The sequence below is a fragment of the Meles meles genome, chromosome 21 (assembly GCF_922984935.1).
Source record: "Meles meles chromosome 21, mMelMel3.1 paternal haplotype, whole genome shotgun sequence".
Lineage (NCBI taxonomy): Eukaryota > Metazoa > Chordata > Mammalia > Carnivora > Mustelidae > Meles > Meles meles.
Genome location: NC_060086.1, coordinates 25517465 through 25534211, shown reverse-complemented (window position 1 = coordinate 25534211; position 16747 = coordinate 25517465). Strand labels below are relative to the sequence as shown.

Genomic DNA, 16747 nt, shown 5'->3' with positions numbered 1-16747 from the left:
TCATCACCCTGGCAGGATTTCAGAGAGCTGCCCTCCAGTGGGCGACTCCAAGCCCTACTCTCCAGGCTGGTGGCCTCACTGAGGTTTAGCATGGAGTGACCAACTGAACTGTATGGCAGGCACCAGGCTGAGAGCTTGGGTCATCTTGGGTCCTCACAGCAGCTCTGTGCCAGAGAACTAGTACACGCCTGTGTATATTATCAGATACCCATTTTTTTTGTTTTTATTTTTTATTTCTTATGTATCAATTTTTATTTTTATTTTTATTTTTTTTTAAGATTTTATTTATTTATTTATTTGACAGCGAGAGAGAGAAATCACAAGTAGGCAGAGAGGCAGGCAGAGAGAGAGAGAGAGGGAAGCAGGCTCCCCGCCAAGCAGAGAGCCTGATGTGGGACTCGATCCCAGGACCCTGAGATCATGACCTGAGCCGAAGGCAGCGGCTTAACCCACTGAGCCACCCAGGCGCCCTATGTATCAATTTTTAGACAAGGAGATGGAGGCACAGAGATGTCAGATGATTCGCCCAAAGTCACACAGCAAGAGTATTAGAGCAGAATTGAATCCATGTCTGTCTGACTCCAGAGCTGCTTTCATAACCACTTTGCTTTATGGGCTCTCAATAATCTATGTTAAGGACAATCAGTAATCCATCACCAGTCACCACAACGCCAGACACAATCTCCTTAAGGACAAGCCTTAGGCAGCGCACTTGGTCTCTCTGTATGTCAACTGGCATCTAGACACCACTCAGTCTTCTCTGCCTTGAATTGCAGCCAGACCTAGGGCACCTAAGAGGGATCCGGCACCCTCTCCAGGAAGAAGGAGGCTCAGAGAGCTGCCCTGTACAGCTGTGCAGGTTGTGTACTGCACAACTCTAGGTAGCATCATTCACAGTGTATTCTATGTGAATGACACCCATGGAGCTGTGGAGCACACAGCCCACCTAGCCATTCACAGCAGCCTTGGAAATGCTCACATTCCTTGGCATAGGATTGACCTTGGATGCTCACCTATTAATGCTGTCTGGAATTATATCATCAAAAAGGAATTAGGGCCTAGCAGATATGAACCATGGATGGTAGGGGCCAGGCTGGCAGCTTTGGGGGAAGGCTTTGGGTCAGAAGCAGGAAGTGGCTGATTCCTCCTGAGACCTCCTTCTTCCATCCTCCTCCAGTCCAACCTCCAAGTTGCCCTGAGCTGGCCCTCTAGTGCCCGTTCTCACGCTGGGCAGCACCTGCCCCTCACCGTCCAGGGCTGCCGGGAACTCCTAAACAAACACTCAGGTTCTCCCCTTACCAGAGTGCTTCCCTATGTTTGCTTTGCTTTTCTGATCTGAGCCAGGCCCTGTGCCAAGGCTTACCTGCGCCAGCTCGTGTGACCTTCATCACAACCCCACCAGGCAGGAACTGTGATCACCCCCATTTTACAGACAAGGACGCTGAGGTTCAGAGAGGTTAAATCACTGGCTCAAAGTCACACAGCTAGAAAGTGTCAAACAAGGACTCAAATTTGGGTCTTTTGGACTTTGGAGCCCAAACTCTCAACCATCTCTCTAGGAGATGGATGTGTCATATCTTCCGGGTCTGGCTCCCCAACTGCATTTTGGGTCTTGGGTCTGGGAAGCCATGCAGGTGACCACGATGTTGCTGTTGGTGCTGATGGAGATGGTGGGGATGGAGTTATGAAGGTGTTGAAGGTGATGATGGGGATGATGGCGGTGGTGATGATGATGATGATGGTGATGAAGGTGTTGAAGGTGATGGAGATGATGGGGATTATAATGGTGGTGATGGTGAGGAAGGTGAAGGTGATGATGGGATGATGTGATTATGATGGGGATGATGATGGTGTTGAAAGTGATGATGGGGACGCCTGGGTGGCTCAGTGGGTTAAGCCTCTGCCTTCGGCTCAGGTCATGATCTCAGGGTCCAGGATCAAGCCCCACATCAGGCTCTCTGCCCTCCCCCTGCCTGCCTCTCTGCCTACTTGTGATCTCTCTCTCTCTCTCTGTGTCAAATAAATAAATAAATAATCTTTTTAAAAAAAAAGTGATGATGATGGTGATGATGACCGTGATGAAGGTGATGATGGGGGCAGGGACGACAATGAAGGAGGTGATGATGGCGATGAAAACAGTGGGGACGGCAGTGATACACCTCGTGGATAAGAGTACTGTGCAGATTAAATGAGCTAAGTCAAGCCAAACGTGGCTCGCCGTGTCTGTCCTATGTCCGTGCCTTGTAAATGCTGGGTCATCCGGGCTCTCCGTGCCCTGGATCCACAAAGTGGGTTCCGCTGCACTGGCGTTTATGAAGTGTACACTTTTCTCCTCAAATGCCAGGTGAAAGGCATGAATCAAAGATAAGAAAGGGGGAAAGGGCCCTTGGCCTCCTTTTTCCAGCAAAGCCTTCATTTTCTGCCAAGCTCTAAAATCCAGTGTGGTGTTTTGGGCCTTGGGCCTGAGCTTTGAAACTGAGTTGCTGGGAGGCAGGCCCAGCCCCTGGGCAGGAGGAAGCCAGGCCTCCAGGAAAATTTAGAGGCTATGAATTGGGTGCCCTGGAAGGTGAGGGGCTGCTGACCCAAGAGTCAAAGCCACACGCAAACCGGGCTCTGGGCGGCCCCTCTCTGTTGGGAGAGATTGGAATCCTTACCCGTACGGTGACCCAGGGTAGTTCCTGGGAAGCAAACAGCTGAAACCTTACACTTGGCTGCAGGTGAGCCAAGGGCTTCAAGAACCAAGTCATGGAGTAAAAATTTCCACTCCTCCGCACCCACTTCTCAAATAACACCTGAAGCCCGGGAGAAGCAGGATGGGGAGAGTAGAGTGGGCTCTGTGGTCAGATCATTTGCTTGGTTTTGAATCCCAGCCCCACCATCTGCTCGTTCTGTGTGACCTCGGGCAAGTTACTTAACCTCTCTGAGCCCATTTTTCTTATTTGCAAAACGCAGACAATGACACCTCCCATTTCACTGCATTGTGCTCAGTGTCCCCAGGGGTCAAACGGGAAGAGCATGTGTACCGACCCTTTATGGCTGCTGAAGGATTCTGTGAAATAATGCATGAGCCTGGCATGGAATGTGGGCTTAAAAAACACTGGCCGTTTTTATTATTATCACTGTAGAGAAGAAAGCCACGCGGGCCTCAACAGGGTTTAGTTGACGAACCGTATCACGTGTTGGAAAAGACACTGAAGTCAGTTCATCCCCGTGTGTAAGTGAGCAAAGCAGCACGGTTCCCTAGTAGGGTGGCCACACTCCTTGAGAGAACGACTGGCTTTGGGGAGCGGCCTTTAGGCTGGGGCTTTTAGCCAACCAGATCATAAGATCCCCCAAGAAGTCAGCCCCACCCGTCCAGCCAATGGTGGGCCCGGGTGGGAGTTCAGGAGTCGGAACAAGGATGGAGAGGGCGTCTCAGACGAGGGACCAAGGGGCTTCCTGGGGGCTGGGAGTCGCGGCTCGCTCAGCGCTGTAGGTCCAGTGCCTGGCCCATTGCTGCAGTGGCAAAGCGGAGAAGAAAACAGACAAAACCTTGCCTTGTAGAAGTTTAAACCCCGGAAGACGAGTGTTGCAGCATTCAGGAAGCGCTCCCTACATGCTGGGAGACGTCGTTTCCGCGGCCCCTCAAACACCACCCTACTCTTCCGGGTTCTGCCCTCTGTATGTGTGTCGGGGGGTGGGGGGGACCCTCTCCCCGGGCCCGTCCCCCAGGGCCGGGCTGCCACCGGTATCGTCCCGTGTCAGAGGCGTCACACCGGCTCCTGTTCCAACAGCGTGTGAGTTGCTCTGCACTTGAGCATCACCCCTCCCTGGACACACAGCCAGGCCCCGATTCTGATCTTTCTCCCGGCCTCTCAGGGCCGGCCTCTCCTCCCACGCCCCCACCCTCCTCCATTCTGGAAGCCGGGCAGGCGGAGGAGCACCGCCTTTCTGGAGTTCCCTGGAGCCGGGAGAGGGATGGGGCCGGTGACTGAGGGACCCCCGGCCCTGAGCTAAGGTGCGGCGCACTCAGCTGGCCCAGAGCCCTCGCGGGAGGTGGTGCTATGGTCCCCAGGCCACAGGCCGGTCCTGGGGCTCAGAGGCTAAGTATCAAGCCCGAGGTCACACCGAGCCCACCTCCAATGCCAACTGCTGACTCCCAAACTCAACCCTTAGACAAAATGCCTCCGGAGGACTCCGGGAAAACCTCAGTGGTCATGCTTTGAGGACCTCTGAGGACAGGAATTGTCTCCCCCAGCAGCCGGCCATACACCAGGACTCCCCTGGCCCAGTATGCGGCCCCTCCCTCCATTTGAAGGTCCTTTGTGGTCCCTCTCACCTAACTCAGCAAAGCCCCCGCCCCAGCTCCTCAGTGCAACACAAACCCTGGAGGAAGGACAAGGGTGGGCCTTCCTGGGGTGGGCGGTGGGGACTTTCAACACGGGGTGCACAGCTGAGAGAGCCACAGTGGAATTCCAGGAATCAGCCTGCAGAGGGCGGGGGAGCTGGTCTGGGGAGGCGGCCCTGCAGCCAGCTCTCCAGCAGCTCCTGCCCAAGAGTGCACCAGCCTTGCCAGATCTTAGCCTTCCTTCCGGACCTGGGCTCGGGAGTGAGCTCCCTGGCACATCAGGAGGAAGCAAGGCTGCCCGGGTTGTTCCAGAAGTCTGCAAGGAAGGGGGTTTGTTTGCTGTAGGGGTACCACTGGTCCCTGACTCCCTATCCCCCACAATCCTCAAGACTGTCGTGTCAGGGGCGCCTGGGTGGCTCAGTGGGTTAAAGCCTCTGCCTTCAGCTCAGGTCAAGATCCCAGAGTCCTGGGATCGGGCCCCGCATCGGGATCTCTGCTCAACAGGGAGCCTGGTTCCCCCTTTCTCTCTGCTTGCCTCTCTGCCTACTTGTGATCTCTGTCTGTCAAATGAATAAATAAAATCTTAAAAAAAAAAAAAAAAAAGACTGTCCGTGTCAAGGAGGCACCACGGAGGAGGAGTGAGTGGGGCTGAATTCACATTCTCCTGTTACCGCGGTGTGGCCTCTTGGGCAAATTCCCGAGCTTCTCTGAGCCTCAGTCTCCCACAGGCCCACTCCCCATCTGCTGGGCACCCCTCACCTCCCAGCAAACCCACCAGGTTCGCTCCAGCTTCAGCTCAGCCCCATGACCGTATCTTGGCTAGCTCCCCCTTTCTTTCATGTGAAAAAGAAATTCCTCATTTAAAAACAAAAATGCTAAGACTTCCGGGGTTCCTTCAAGTTAATTTACTTATTTAACAAACTACTGTGCTCCAGGCGCTATTCTAAGCACTGGACACATTTCATCTTCATAATATCCCTACTGAGGTGAGACTTACTATCCTCTCCAGTTTCCAGAGGAGAAACGGAAGCACAGAGAGGTTAAGTAACTTGCCTTAGGTCACACAGTGGGAGAAGTGCAGAGCCAGGATTCTGATCTCTGGAGGTTAGCACGCCCAGGTTAAGAATCCCTGCACCTTTTGTGTATTCCTACCAGCTCGGAAGACTTCTTCTGCATTTATATTTTGTAATTTACATTATAGAAACACAGAATGTTTTAACTTTGCAAATACAAAGTGAAATAAAAAACAGATGATGTTTTTGCAAACTCCTTAGACCCTGTCTCCATCTGGACCTGCTGGTCCCGATATCTGGTCCAGTGGCCGATTCCAGTCTCCCCGTCCTCCTCATTCTGACCTCCTATGATAGCCCCAGAGATGCAGAGAAGACACTTTGCGAGGACAAAGTTCTTTAATCCTTGCAGGGTCCCTGTGAGCCAGGCCCTCTTGGACAGCCCCATTTGCAGGTGGGAAAAGTGAGGCTCAGAGAAGTACACATTGACCAAGTATTCACGGCTCAGAAGTGGGGGCACCAAGGACTGGAACCTGTACAATCTGATTTCGGAGCCCCAACTTCTTTTTTTTTTTTTTTTCTATTTTTTTGAGTCATCTATAAATTTTTCTATTGTGGCAAACTATACATCATAAAATTTACCATTTTAATCATTTTCTCTTCAGTTTGTATCTACTTAAGTAATCTCTACACCCAATGTGGGGCTTGAACTCAAGACCCCGAGATCAAGAGTCACGCAACTCTTCCAACTGAGGCAGCCGGGCGCCCCTGCCATTTTAATAATTTTTAAGTGTATGTTTCAGGGGCATAAAGTGGGTTGACGCTGTCAGGCAATCATCTGCACCGTCCCAAGCAGAATGAAACTGTGTCCCCACTGAACACTAGCGACCGCTGCCCCCGCCCCTCAGCCCCTGGTAATCTCTCCTCTCCCTCCACGAATCTGCCTTTTCTAAGTACCTCACATAAATGCAATCATGCAATACTTGCTCTTTTGTGACCAAAGGCCCTACTTTTAAAAAGAGTAATTCATTTTTATTTGGAAACACAGAGTTTGGGGAGTGGTCAAAAAGGGAGTTCACCTTCTCTCTAACGTTATTCTTGTTTTAAATGAGGAGGAAGAAGATGTGTGTGGCTGGCGTTTATCACTCGAATATAAAGCACGTATGGGGGAAACGTCTGAAGAGTTCCAAATGTAGGCAATGAAAAGTTCTGTCTTGCTTCCCTCCCCAAAGTCAACCACTACCATAGGCTTCCCGAGTGTCCCCTGGGGTTTAATGTGTGTCTGCAAAAATCTACATATATCTGCTTAGCTTGTCCTTTTGTAAAGGAGCTCTATGTGCACAGATGGCAGAGTGCTATACTGTCCCATACCCTGCCTTTCTCTTTTATCAATTTATCTGGGAGATGGTTCCACACCCATTCACAGAGCTACTGTTTTCTTCTGAATGGCTGCATCGTATTCTATCTCTCTCTCTCTCTCTCTTTTTTTTTTAAGATTTTATTTATTTATTTGACACACACACAGAGAAATCACAAGCAGGCGGGGGGGCGGGGGGGGAGAAGCAGGCTCCCCGCTGAGCAGCGAGGGTGATGCAGGACCCGATCCCAGGACCCTGAGATCGTGACTGGAGCCGAAGGTAGAGGCTTTAACCCGCTGAGTCACCCAGACGCCCTGCATCTTATTCTCTTGTGTGGCTCTTCCCACACCTACCGGACTTCGCTCCTTTCTGATGGGTGTTTACTTTGCAGCAGTCTGCTGTTATGCACGATGCGGACTATCTTTGCTCGAGCATGCTGTGCCCAATGCAAACATATCCACTGGGTAAATTCCTGCAGGTGAAATTGCAGAGCCCTGAGGTATGGGCCTCTTAAATGTCAACAGTTTCCTAACCTCTCCCTGCCCCGAGGGTACCCCAGTTTGTGCTCCCACTGGCAGAATTGGAATGTGCTGGTCACCCCCACCCCCATTTCCAACACGGAGCGGTACCCAGGGATCTGGCAGGTGGAAAACAGAATCATGGTGGTTTGGCTGTGCCGTTCTTTTTTTTTTTTTTTTTTTTTTTTTTTGAAGAGTGGTTGAGCATCTTTTCGTCTGTTTGAATTTATGCTTCTTTCTATGTACTTCTTTCTACGTGAACAGCCAAATCATATCTCTCTCTCTCTCGCTCGCTCTTTTTTTGGATGGGATGCTTGCTTTTTGATTTGTAAGAGCTCTTTATCCATGAAATTAACTCTGCCAAAGAAGTGATAGATTTTTTTTTTTTTTTTTTTTTTTACTAGTTTGATATGCAGGCTGATGGGTGCTTTTAGTTTGGGTCATATAGGAAATACTGACTGTAAGGCAGTCTCAGCAACTTTGATCTTTAAGGCAAGGCCATGCTTCCACACGTTAGGCTACACTGCCTCCCATCCTTTTTTAAAAAATACTTATTTGAGAGAGGGAGAGAGAGAGAGAGAGAACACGAGTAGGGACAGGGAAAGAGGAATGGGGAGAAGCAGACTTCCTACTGAGCAGGGAGCCCGATGTGGGGCTTGATCCCAGGACCCTGCGGTCATGACCTGAGCCAAAGGCAGACTGCGACCCCCAGACACCCTGAATGCCTCCCACTCTTCACTTCAAAGAGGACACATGGGAGGGGGCCTGCTTTTGGACTGGAGGTCCTCTACAGTTATGTTACTGTCCCCAGCCTGGACTCACCTCCCTGTCACTTGACCTAGGACCTCCTTAATGGCTCTTTCTGCAGAGTACTGAGGTCATCCCCACCGCTCAGGACTCCTGCTTGGACTTATGTTCTCAAAGGGGCAGAGGGGGAAGGGACGGCCCACCGAGGCCCCCGGGCACAGAAGGGTCTCTAATAACAGGCTTTTTGCGGGGGGAGGGGATGGTCCTCAGCTGCCTGGGGTTATCTCTTACTTTCAGCTCCTTAAAAGCCAAATCTTGCCCCAGACCCTCAAGGTGGGCAGACTAGAGGCTGCAACACTAGAAAGGAGAGCAAGTTCCAAAGAATAAAAGCCCCAGGAACTCCACTGGGCCCCTCAGGAACTGTCCAGTGTGGAGGGGGACATGCTTCTGTCTTAGGACGTCCTCCAGCTTTGGACTTTCCTGCGGAGAAAATTCTAGTGGGAGATGGACGTAGCTGGCTGAAGGGGGTCTCGTTTGAAGCTTTCCTCTAGGCCAGGGATCTTGAAAATTTCAGCACCCATAGAACCACCTGCAGAGTTTGTAAAATATCGGGCCCCAGCCCTGGTCTCCGATTCCGTAGGTCTAAGGTGGGTTTGAGAATTCACACTTCCAACCAGCTCCAGTTGATGCTGACCCCAACGTTTCTGGTCCACGGACCACACTTTGAGACCCGCTGGCCCAGGCCATTCATTCGCTCCCTGGACTCCCCCAACTGGTATGAGTGAGGCTGAGAGGTCTGGAGAAACACAGGCTTTGTTCCAAGGAAAATAACAGAGCAACTGCTCTCTGCCAGGTCGCGTGCTGAGGTCTGCGCCTTAATTTTCTCATCTAATCCTCGCAACAAACCTGTGCAGTGGGTTTTAATAGGACTATCTCCACTTTACGAGGAGAGCAGGGATGCATGGGTTTTAGAATCAGACAGACCTGACCCCAGCTCTCTCAGGCAAGTGCTCACCCCACTGAGCATCTCATTCATCAGTAAATGGGGATCACAGACCTTGTTGCTAGGGGCGTTGTAAGCGTGTGCCCTGCCCCAGTGGGGTGATGATTAAGAACACCTGCACATAGTAAGTGCAAAAAATGTTCATCCCCTTTCCTGCCATAAGCCCCATCATCATGATCTCCAGGTTCTTTCCTGTCTCCTCTGTAGGGCAAAACCTTTTTCACTCTATGGCTCCAGAGGAACTCCTATGTATCCTTCAAAACCCACCTTAGAATCCCCTCCTCTGTATCTTTCCCTGAAAAGCTGTCCTCTTCCTGTCTTTGGGAAGAAAAAACATCTAGGATGGCAGCCTCTTATTTGAAAAGGGGGCTCAAAGCATTCCTTTCCTTTCTTCCTTCCTCCCTCACTTGTGTTTCCAGAGTGTTTATTTGTATCAAGTGCACTCTGGAGTACAAACTCTGCTATCACAGGGGCTGGGTGGCCAACAGCTAACAGCCTTATCAACGCTTAGTGCGACCTGTACACCACACAATGTTTTAAGAGGCTTAGGTTGTGGACTCATTTAATGACTAAAATAACCTTTTGAGGCAAGTGCTCACTTTTCTTTTTGGGGAAATGGAGTCACAAAAATGCTAAGCAATTTCCCCGAGACCACACCACTCGTCTGTGGCTGGGCTGAGATGTAGACGCCGGCTGTAAGTCTAGGTTTTGAGTCGAATTTTGTGGCATGCCGTTCTTTACGAACGAGGAGTGGGCCCGGTGGGGACTGTGTGGACGGTGCCCATCGAAGAAGGGGGTAGCTGAATGTGGGGCCTGGAGTTGTCTGCTTTTCTGATTTCTTGAGGGGATCCAGATGTACGAAGTTTTATGTGACGTCTCCTACTTTTTTTTTTTTAAATTTGAGAGTAATCTAAAATGTAAAAGGCGGGATGGGCCTCCCAAAGGCTGCCCATAGGCCTCCTTGGCAACTTCTGCTATCTCTTATATCTCAAAGATGGGGGGACCTCGACTCACTTCACAGCTGCGCCCTCGCTCAGGGCAGGAAGCACAATTCACCTGCTGCTTCTGGGTGCCTCTGAGCTGAGCCTGGTGCTCAACAACCAGGAATCTCATCCTCCAGCCCACTCAGCACTCAGGATTCTCCAGCCTGGCCTCGGGGTGTGCACAAGAAATGACGGCCCAGTGGTGACTCGGAGCGTCACCTCCGCCCAGGGACCATCTCAGGGTCTCCCGTGTCCAGGACGACACTTCCTGCTTACCGAGGACTGACGATGCCCTGGGTGAGTGTTTCATTTCGTCATCCCACTGATGTGCTCCGCAGTTTTGGGAGGTTGCCCCGTCCTCAATTCCGGGTGCGGATGAGAAAGCTGCGGCTCATGCAGGGGGAAGGCACCACCCCAGCTAGGATGGTAAGGTGAGTACCAACTGCTTCCAGCTTCTCCCCAGCCGACTTTCCACCAAATGTTCAGGCATTCCACCAAAATGTTGACACACGTTTCAGCGCACGCACACGCACACTCACACGCTCATCCCCCGGACGGGACTGCGAAAGTGTGTGGGACACAAATAAGACTCAGGACATTCCCATCTGCCAGCACGTTTCCTAATTCCCCTGGCTCCTACTGGAAGGTGAAGGCAGTGCTGGGGACATCCAGAGAGGATCCCTGGAGGCTGTCCCTTTTGGGAACTCTGCCCACTGGAACCTGGACAGGCAGAGCTTGTGGCATGCCTCAGACCCTGGCCTCTGGGCTCAGCAGAGACGGCAGGTAGAAGGGGTGCCATGCTTGTCCTCGCCCACAAACAGAAGTGTGCCTATGTGCTCCTGCGCCTGTGTACGTGGGTGTGCCTGTGTGCAGTGCACGCACGTGTGAACACATGTTCAAGCGTGTATACGCGGGCACACGAGGTGTGTGCATGTGCATGTGTGTGCACCCCGTGCACACGTGTGCGCTCGTGCACATGCGCAACGGAGGAGAGAGGATGTTGGCCTGCAAATAGAGACCCTCTCAAGTTAGTTTAGGACAAAGCACAAAAATCTTACTTAACCCAGAGATGTCAACTTACAGAAAAAGCTGAAATCTAAAACAGCCCCTGTGGGGCACTGGGTGGTGGAGCGGTCAAGCATCAGGCTCTTGCTTTTGGCTGGGGGGTGGGATCAGGCCCCCGCTTCTGGGCTATGGGTCAGCGCTGAGTCTGCTACAGTTTCTCCCTCTGCCCCCTCCCCCTCCCCTCCCATTCTCTCTCTCTAAAATAAACAAATCTTTTTTTTTAAAGCCCAATTTAAAAAAAAAGATTTTACTTCTTTTTTTGAGAGAGATTGAGAGAGAGTGCAGGTAGACAGAGTAGTAGGCAGAGGGAGAGGGAGAAGCGGGCTCTCTCCCAAGCAGGGAGCCTGATGTGGGGCTGGATCCCAGGACCCTAGGATCATGACCAGAGCCAAAGGCAGCCACTTAACCAACTGAGCCACCCAGGTACCCCAAGCCCCCTAATTTTTCTGACAAGTTAGATTTATATGCACAACATGGGTAACTCTCAAAGAAATGATGGGGGGGGGGTCCAAGTTGCAGAATATGGATAGATTATCCCATTTCTGTTAAATATTCTGCCTACAACATCACTAAGCATTTTATACAGTTTCTGTAGGTATGCACATATGTGACTGCATAGGTGTAGGAAAGGTCCAGAAGGAACACCCCGAGTTACGAAGGTGATTACCTTCGGGAAGCAGGGAGGGCAGGAATTGGAAGGTTACAGCCAAAGGTGCTGGGTGGACGGGTCCCTGTGTTCCTCCTGGAATCACAGTTCAGTGAGTAGGTAGGTCGAGTCACTGAGGATGCCAGGTGGGGACCACCGGGATACTTAGTCCTCAGGCGGGCATTTCTACAAGTCCCCCAGTGGACCCTCGGAGGGCTCTGCTGCCTGAGACAAGCGTTGGCTTCTGGACCTGGCTCCCTGGTGGGGATGAAGTGAGGGAGCTGTTGTGCCTCTCACACGTGGGAGAAGCTCTGCTGCTTCCAGCCTAAACTTGTCCGTGCCTCAGTTTCTCCCTCCATGCTGCAGTGGGAAGGGCCTGCTCCCTGCCAACCCACACACCCACTGTTCCCAACGGTCCCCTGCCTGGGCCAGCAGAAAAGTTAGGACTACAGGAACTCCCAGGACAAAGCCCCTCTAGGGGAGAAGCAGCAGGCAGCTGGGAGCTGGCCTCCTCCCCAGCAGGGGGCCACGCAGAGACCTGGCCCAACCCTGGGGCCCCCAGGGGCTGCTGACAAGAGAGGCCAAGAAGCAGGCTCTGGGGTCAGACTTCTGGGCTCAGTAATTGTCACCCGGACACCAGCAAGGTTGGCCACCCTCTGCCCCTCAGTTTCCCCGTCTGTGAAATGGGAACACCAGGGAGGCCCACGGCCCAGGATGCTCTGTGGCTGAAGTCTCGCCGTTCTGTTTGACTACACGAGGCGGTGAGTAGGCGCTCACGGGTTTCACGGGTGTCACCCTCCCGGACGACAGCTCACCCCGCCCCTCCGCGCCCAGGACACCGTGGCCCTCTCCGCCCTCTCCAGCACCGCGACCCTCCTGGGACTCGTCGGGTCCTCCCCTTCCCTCCGCCTCCCGCTCCAAGGTTTTTGTCACTAGGCGGTCCGCCCCCTGTACCCCCAGGCCGGTCCCCGCGGCGCCCGAGCGCCCCCACCCACCCACCCAGGGAAACTGAGGCGGGGCTGACGGAGCGCGCGGGGGAAGGCGCCACGGCAGGGCGCCCCCTGCGCTCGCCCGGGGTCGCTGTCATACCTGTTTCCCACAGCGGCTCCAGACGGCGAGGGTGACAGCGGCGGCGGCGGTGGCCGGGGAGGCTGTGGCGCCCGGGCTGGGAGCGCGCACGGCCACGGGGACGGGGAGGGAGCAGCCGAGGGGGCGGGAAGCCCGGGAGCGCCCGCGGGCGGAGCTTGGTGGCGCCGGTCCAGGGCCCGGGCCGCCCAGCTCTGGTCCGGCACACCCACTCGTACCCACGTGCCACCCCCACGTACCCACAACACCCCACACCCCCACCACCGACGTGTGCACCCCACACTCTCCGCATGTCCAGACCCCCACGGCACCCAGAGAAGCCGCAATATGTGCCGGTGGGCCCCCTGCCCCCGTTGTCCTCCCCCAGCACATCGCATGCTACACACACCCTAACCACTCGGTGCTACCCCACGGTGTACCTAGACGCAGCACACGCAGGCAACGAACGGCACCCCTGTCACTTCCGCACCCGCCCCCCACCCCCACCCCGCACCCCCGCAGATTGCCCAGCTGGGGATTTTAGAAGATTTGCAAGGACAGGCTCCTGCAGGTGATTTCCCCCAAACTGTCCCTGAACCTCAGCGGACCTATGAGATGGAATTAGCTCACCTCTTCTTTCCCAGTGACCCTCTCCTCCTCTCTGACTCAGCCACCCCCTCCAAGGTCACTCCTAGATCCCAGCCATTCCCTGAAGGCCCCGCCTCTACCTTAGAAATTCAAACTGCCTACCAGGCCGGTGGGGCCTCGGGGCTTCCTCCCTTGACTCCCACTGCACCCCTGTTTCAGCCTCCACTCACTGCCAGGTCCTCCCCTTTCCTCCTGTCCTCACTTGTTTTCCTCCTCTCTTCTCTTTAGCAGGTCACGTTCCAAGGGAGATCATTTCAGCCACTTTCTTGCCAATATCCTCAACACATGGTTCACACACCCTTGGCAACCCCCAAAAGTTAGCCTTCTCCATCCCACCTTTGAGAGAGACTGGATTCCTTTTCTCTCTTGCTGTAACAAATAAGGACAAATGTATTAGCTTAATACACATGATTTATTATGTTACAGTCCTGGAGGTCAGAGATCCAACACCCCTAAAATCAAGACATGGGAGGACTGTGTTCCTTCTAGAGGCCCTAGGGGAGAATCTATTTTCTTGCCTTTTCTAGCTTGTAAATACTGCCTCCATTCCTTGGCTTGCGACCCCTTCCTCTGTGTTTAGAACCAGCAATACAGAGCTGAGCCCTTCTCCCGTACTATTTGTCTAGTTCTCTCCTTTCTTTCTTTTTTCTTTAAAAGATTTTATATATATATATTTGAGAGAGAGAGAGAGAGAGGGAGAGTGAGAGGGAGAAGCAGACTCCTGCTAAGGGAAGAACCTGATGCGGGGCTTGATCTCAGGACCCTGGGATCATGACCTGAGTGGAAGGCAGAGGCTTAACCCACTGAGCCACCCAGGCACCCCTAGTTTTCTCCTTTCTATATCACTCTTCCACTTCTAGAGACCCTCATGGGTGCATTTGGCCTCCCTGAATAATGCAGGATAATTTCTCCATTTGTAGGCCAGCTGATTGCCTAATTTAATTCTACCTGCAATCTTAATTCCCCTTTGCCATGTAATTCAGCAGTTACAGGTTCTGAGAATGAGAACATAGGTATTTTTGGGAGGGCTTTGTTCTGTCTACCAGAGAGACTGAACTTTCTAGAGCCTGAGCCCTGCTGGAGAGAACGAGTCAATCAAGAAGATTTTTGACACTAAATCTGTGAACCTCTACAAGTAGAAGGAAGTTTATTGTTGCCATTATTTGTAGTAGAGAAATAATAAAATGTGGCATGTTTATTCAATGGAATACTATATAGCACTTAACAAGAACATAGTCTATGTATATGGATGTCCACAGACTTCAAACCTCATGGGGTACAATAGGTATCCCTATTTTACTGATGAGGAAAGTGGTGTAGATAGGTAGAGTAATTGCTCGAGGTCACACAACTAGAAGTGTCAGAGATGGGATTTGAACTTAGATAGTCTAAATCCAGAGCCTGTGTACTTAGCTGCAGCAGATGGCTGTGTACAGTATCAGTTACTTCAAGTAAAATTTTAAAAATATCATAAGGAGGGGCACCTGGGTGGCTCAGTGGGTTAAAGCCTCTGCCTTCAGCTCAGGTCATGATCCCGGGGGTCTCTGGGATCGAGCCCCGCATCGGGCTCTCTGCTCAGCAGGGAGCCTGCTTCCTCCTCTCTCTCTGCCTGCCTCTCTGCCTACTTGTGATCTCTGTCTGTCAAATAAATAAAGTCTTTAAAAATATATATAAAAATGGGGCACCTGGGTGGCTCAGTGGGTTAAAGCCTCTGCCTTCAGCTCAGGTCATGATCCCAGGCTCCTGGGATCGAGCCCCGCATCGGGCTCTCTGCTCAGCGGGGAGCCTGCTTCCTCCTCTCTCTCTCTGCCTGCCTCTCTACCTACTTGAAATCTCTGTCTGTCAAATAAATAAAATCTTTAAAAAATATATATATATATATAAAAATAATAAACCCACTACATGTTAACGTAATTAAAATGCTTTTATGAAAAATATTTTTCATAACAAAAAATATCAGTGGGAAGAATGACATTGGTTAGCAGTTTTGCAAATTTCTTTTAGTATCTGGCTTTATAAGGGACAACTGGATTCTGGCATCTGCTTTTGTATTCGGTCTGTTGCCTTATGTGTTTTTGTTGAAATAAATGAAGGAAATACAATTCCACATAATTTGACCTACCATTGCTTTTGTAGCGCAAATGTCAACATGGAGAAAGGGGCAAATAACACCTTAGTATTATTATGAAAATAATTTTGATCTTATGTTTCTCTTGACCGGGTCTTTGCCCCAACCCCATAAGTCTGTGGACCACACTTTGAAAACCACTGCCCTAGTAGATTCAGTTGTGACCATATGAAATTGTTAATATTTTACTATCATTGACCTACATAATGGCAATCTTATATGGTTCACAATCCATGTTATATGGGAGGGTTTTCCTTTTGGTTCACACCCTGGGTTTTCCTGGCCAGTTTCTGGTGGTGGACATTATTGGGATGTATCTTCTCCAGGATGGTATTGTTGTGGGCAGCTTTGTACAGGTGGCGTGTCTTTCTCTGAGTCATGATGTCCAGTGTGGGAGGAGCTGGCATTGGGGTGTCTAGGAACCATGGACTGGTGATGTTAGGCTAACCAATTTTAAGATATGTATTATAAACAATTGTGAACAAAGAGAGTTGTGCTCTCTCAGTTGGCTTGAGTTCATGAAGATTGAACTTGGGGCTTTTTTGATTGGGGCTCTGGTCTTAAGGATATCAGAGGATGTCCACATGGGTTTTCACCAGGTGTTAAGAACTATGGATCATGTGGCCAAATTAAAGGAAAAAAAAAAAAGACTTTTTCTAGTTGAAGACCTATGGCACAGTTAGATGAATTCATGTCTGGATGGATTCATGACTGGACTGGGAGGTCTCTAAGTACTCCCCCTCCCAATTATATAGAATATTTCTGTAGTATTGTAGAAGAACAGTTTTTCTGCTTTCTTTAGCCAAGTGAACGCATTTGTGGAAGATAATAAGATAGGAAAGGGGATCCAAGATCAGCCAAGCCAGACCTGGTGATCAATGGGGTGTTGGATGCTGTGTTTTACAACCACTATTTAAACAAAACTTTGCATAAAAATAAGGTAATTTTTTTTTCCTTTTCAGAAGGAGTGAGGCACTGATCATCCACTCATTCTTCTTCAGGCAACTGCACCTGATTTAGCCCTAGGGTCCTCACCACTTCTTCATCCCTCGGCCATATTTTGAGATATTCATTTCATTCATCACCAGCCCATTCAGGATTGAGACAGCCCCAGCCCAGTGACCAGCACATTCTACTCCTCTTGGGATGCTGATTGGTTCAAGGGAGGGAACATGACACAAGTCAGATTAACCCAGTGAAAGTCTATACTGAGACTTCTCCTTTGGAGTACCACTGGCTTCTGAGTTGT

General features: G+C 51.2%; 1 protein-coding gene across 2 annotated transcripts in view; it reads right to left on the bottom strand.

Annotated features, from left to right (window-relative positions):
• SCNN1B (sodium channel epithelial 1 subunit beta) overlaps window positions 1-12826 on the bottom strand; it is a 58098-nt gene extending 45272 nt beyond the window's left edge. The window contains exon 1 of one of the 2 annotated variants that reach the window (XM_045992415.1): window positions 12747-12826. The gene's annotated coding sequence lies outside the window, so the exon portion shown is untranslated. The remainder of the gene's footprint in view (window positions 1-12746) is intronic. The other variant, XM_045992413.1, reaches the window with a different exon arrangement.
• Window positions 12827-16747: the final 3921 nt, after the last annotated feature.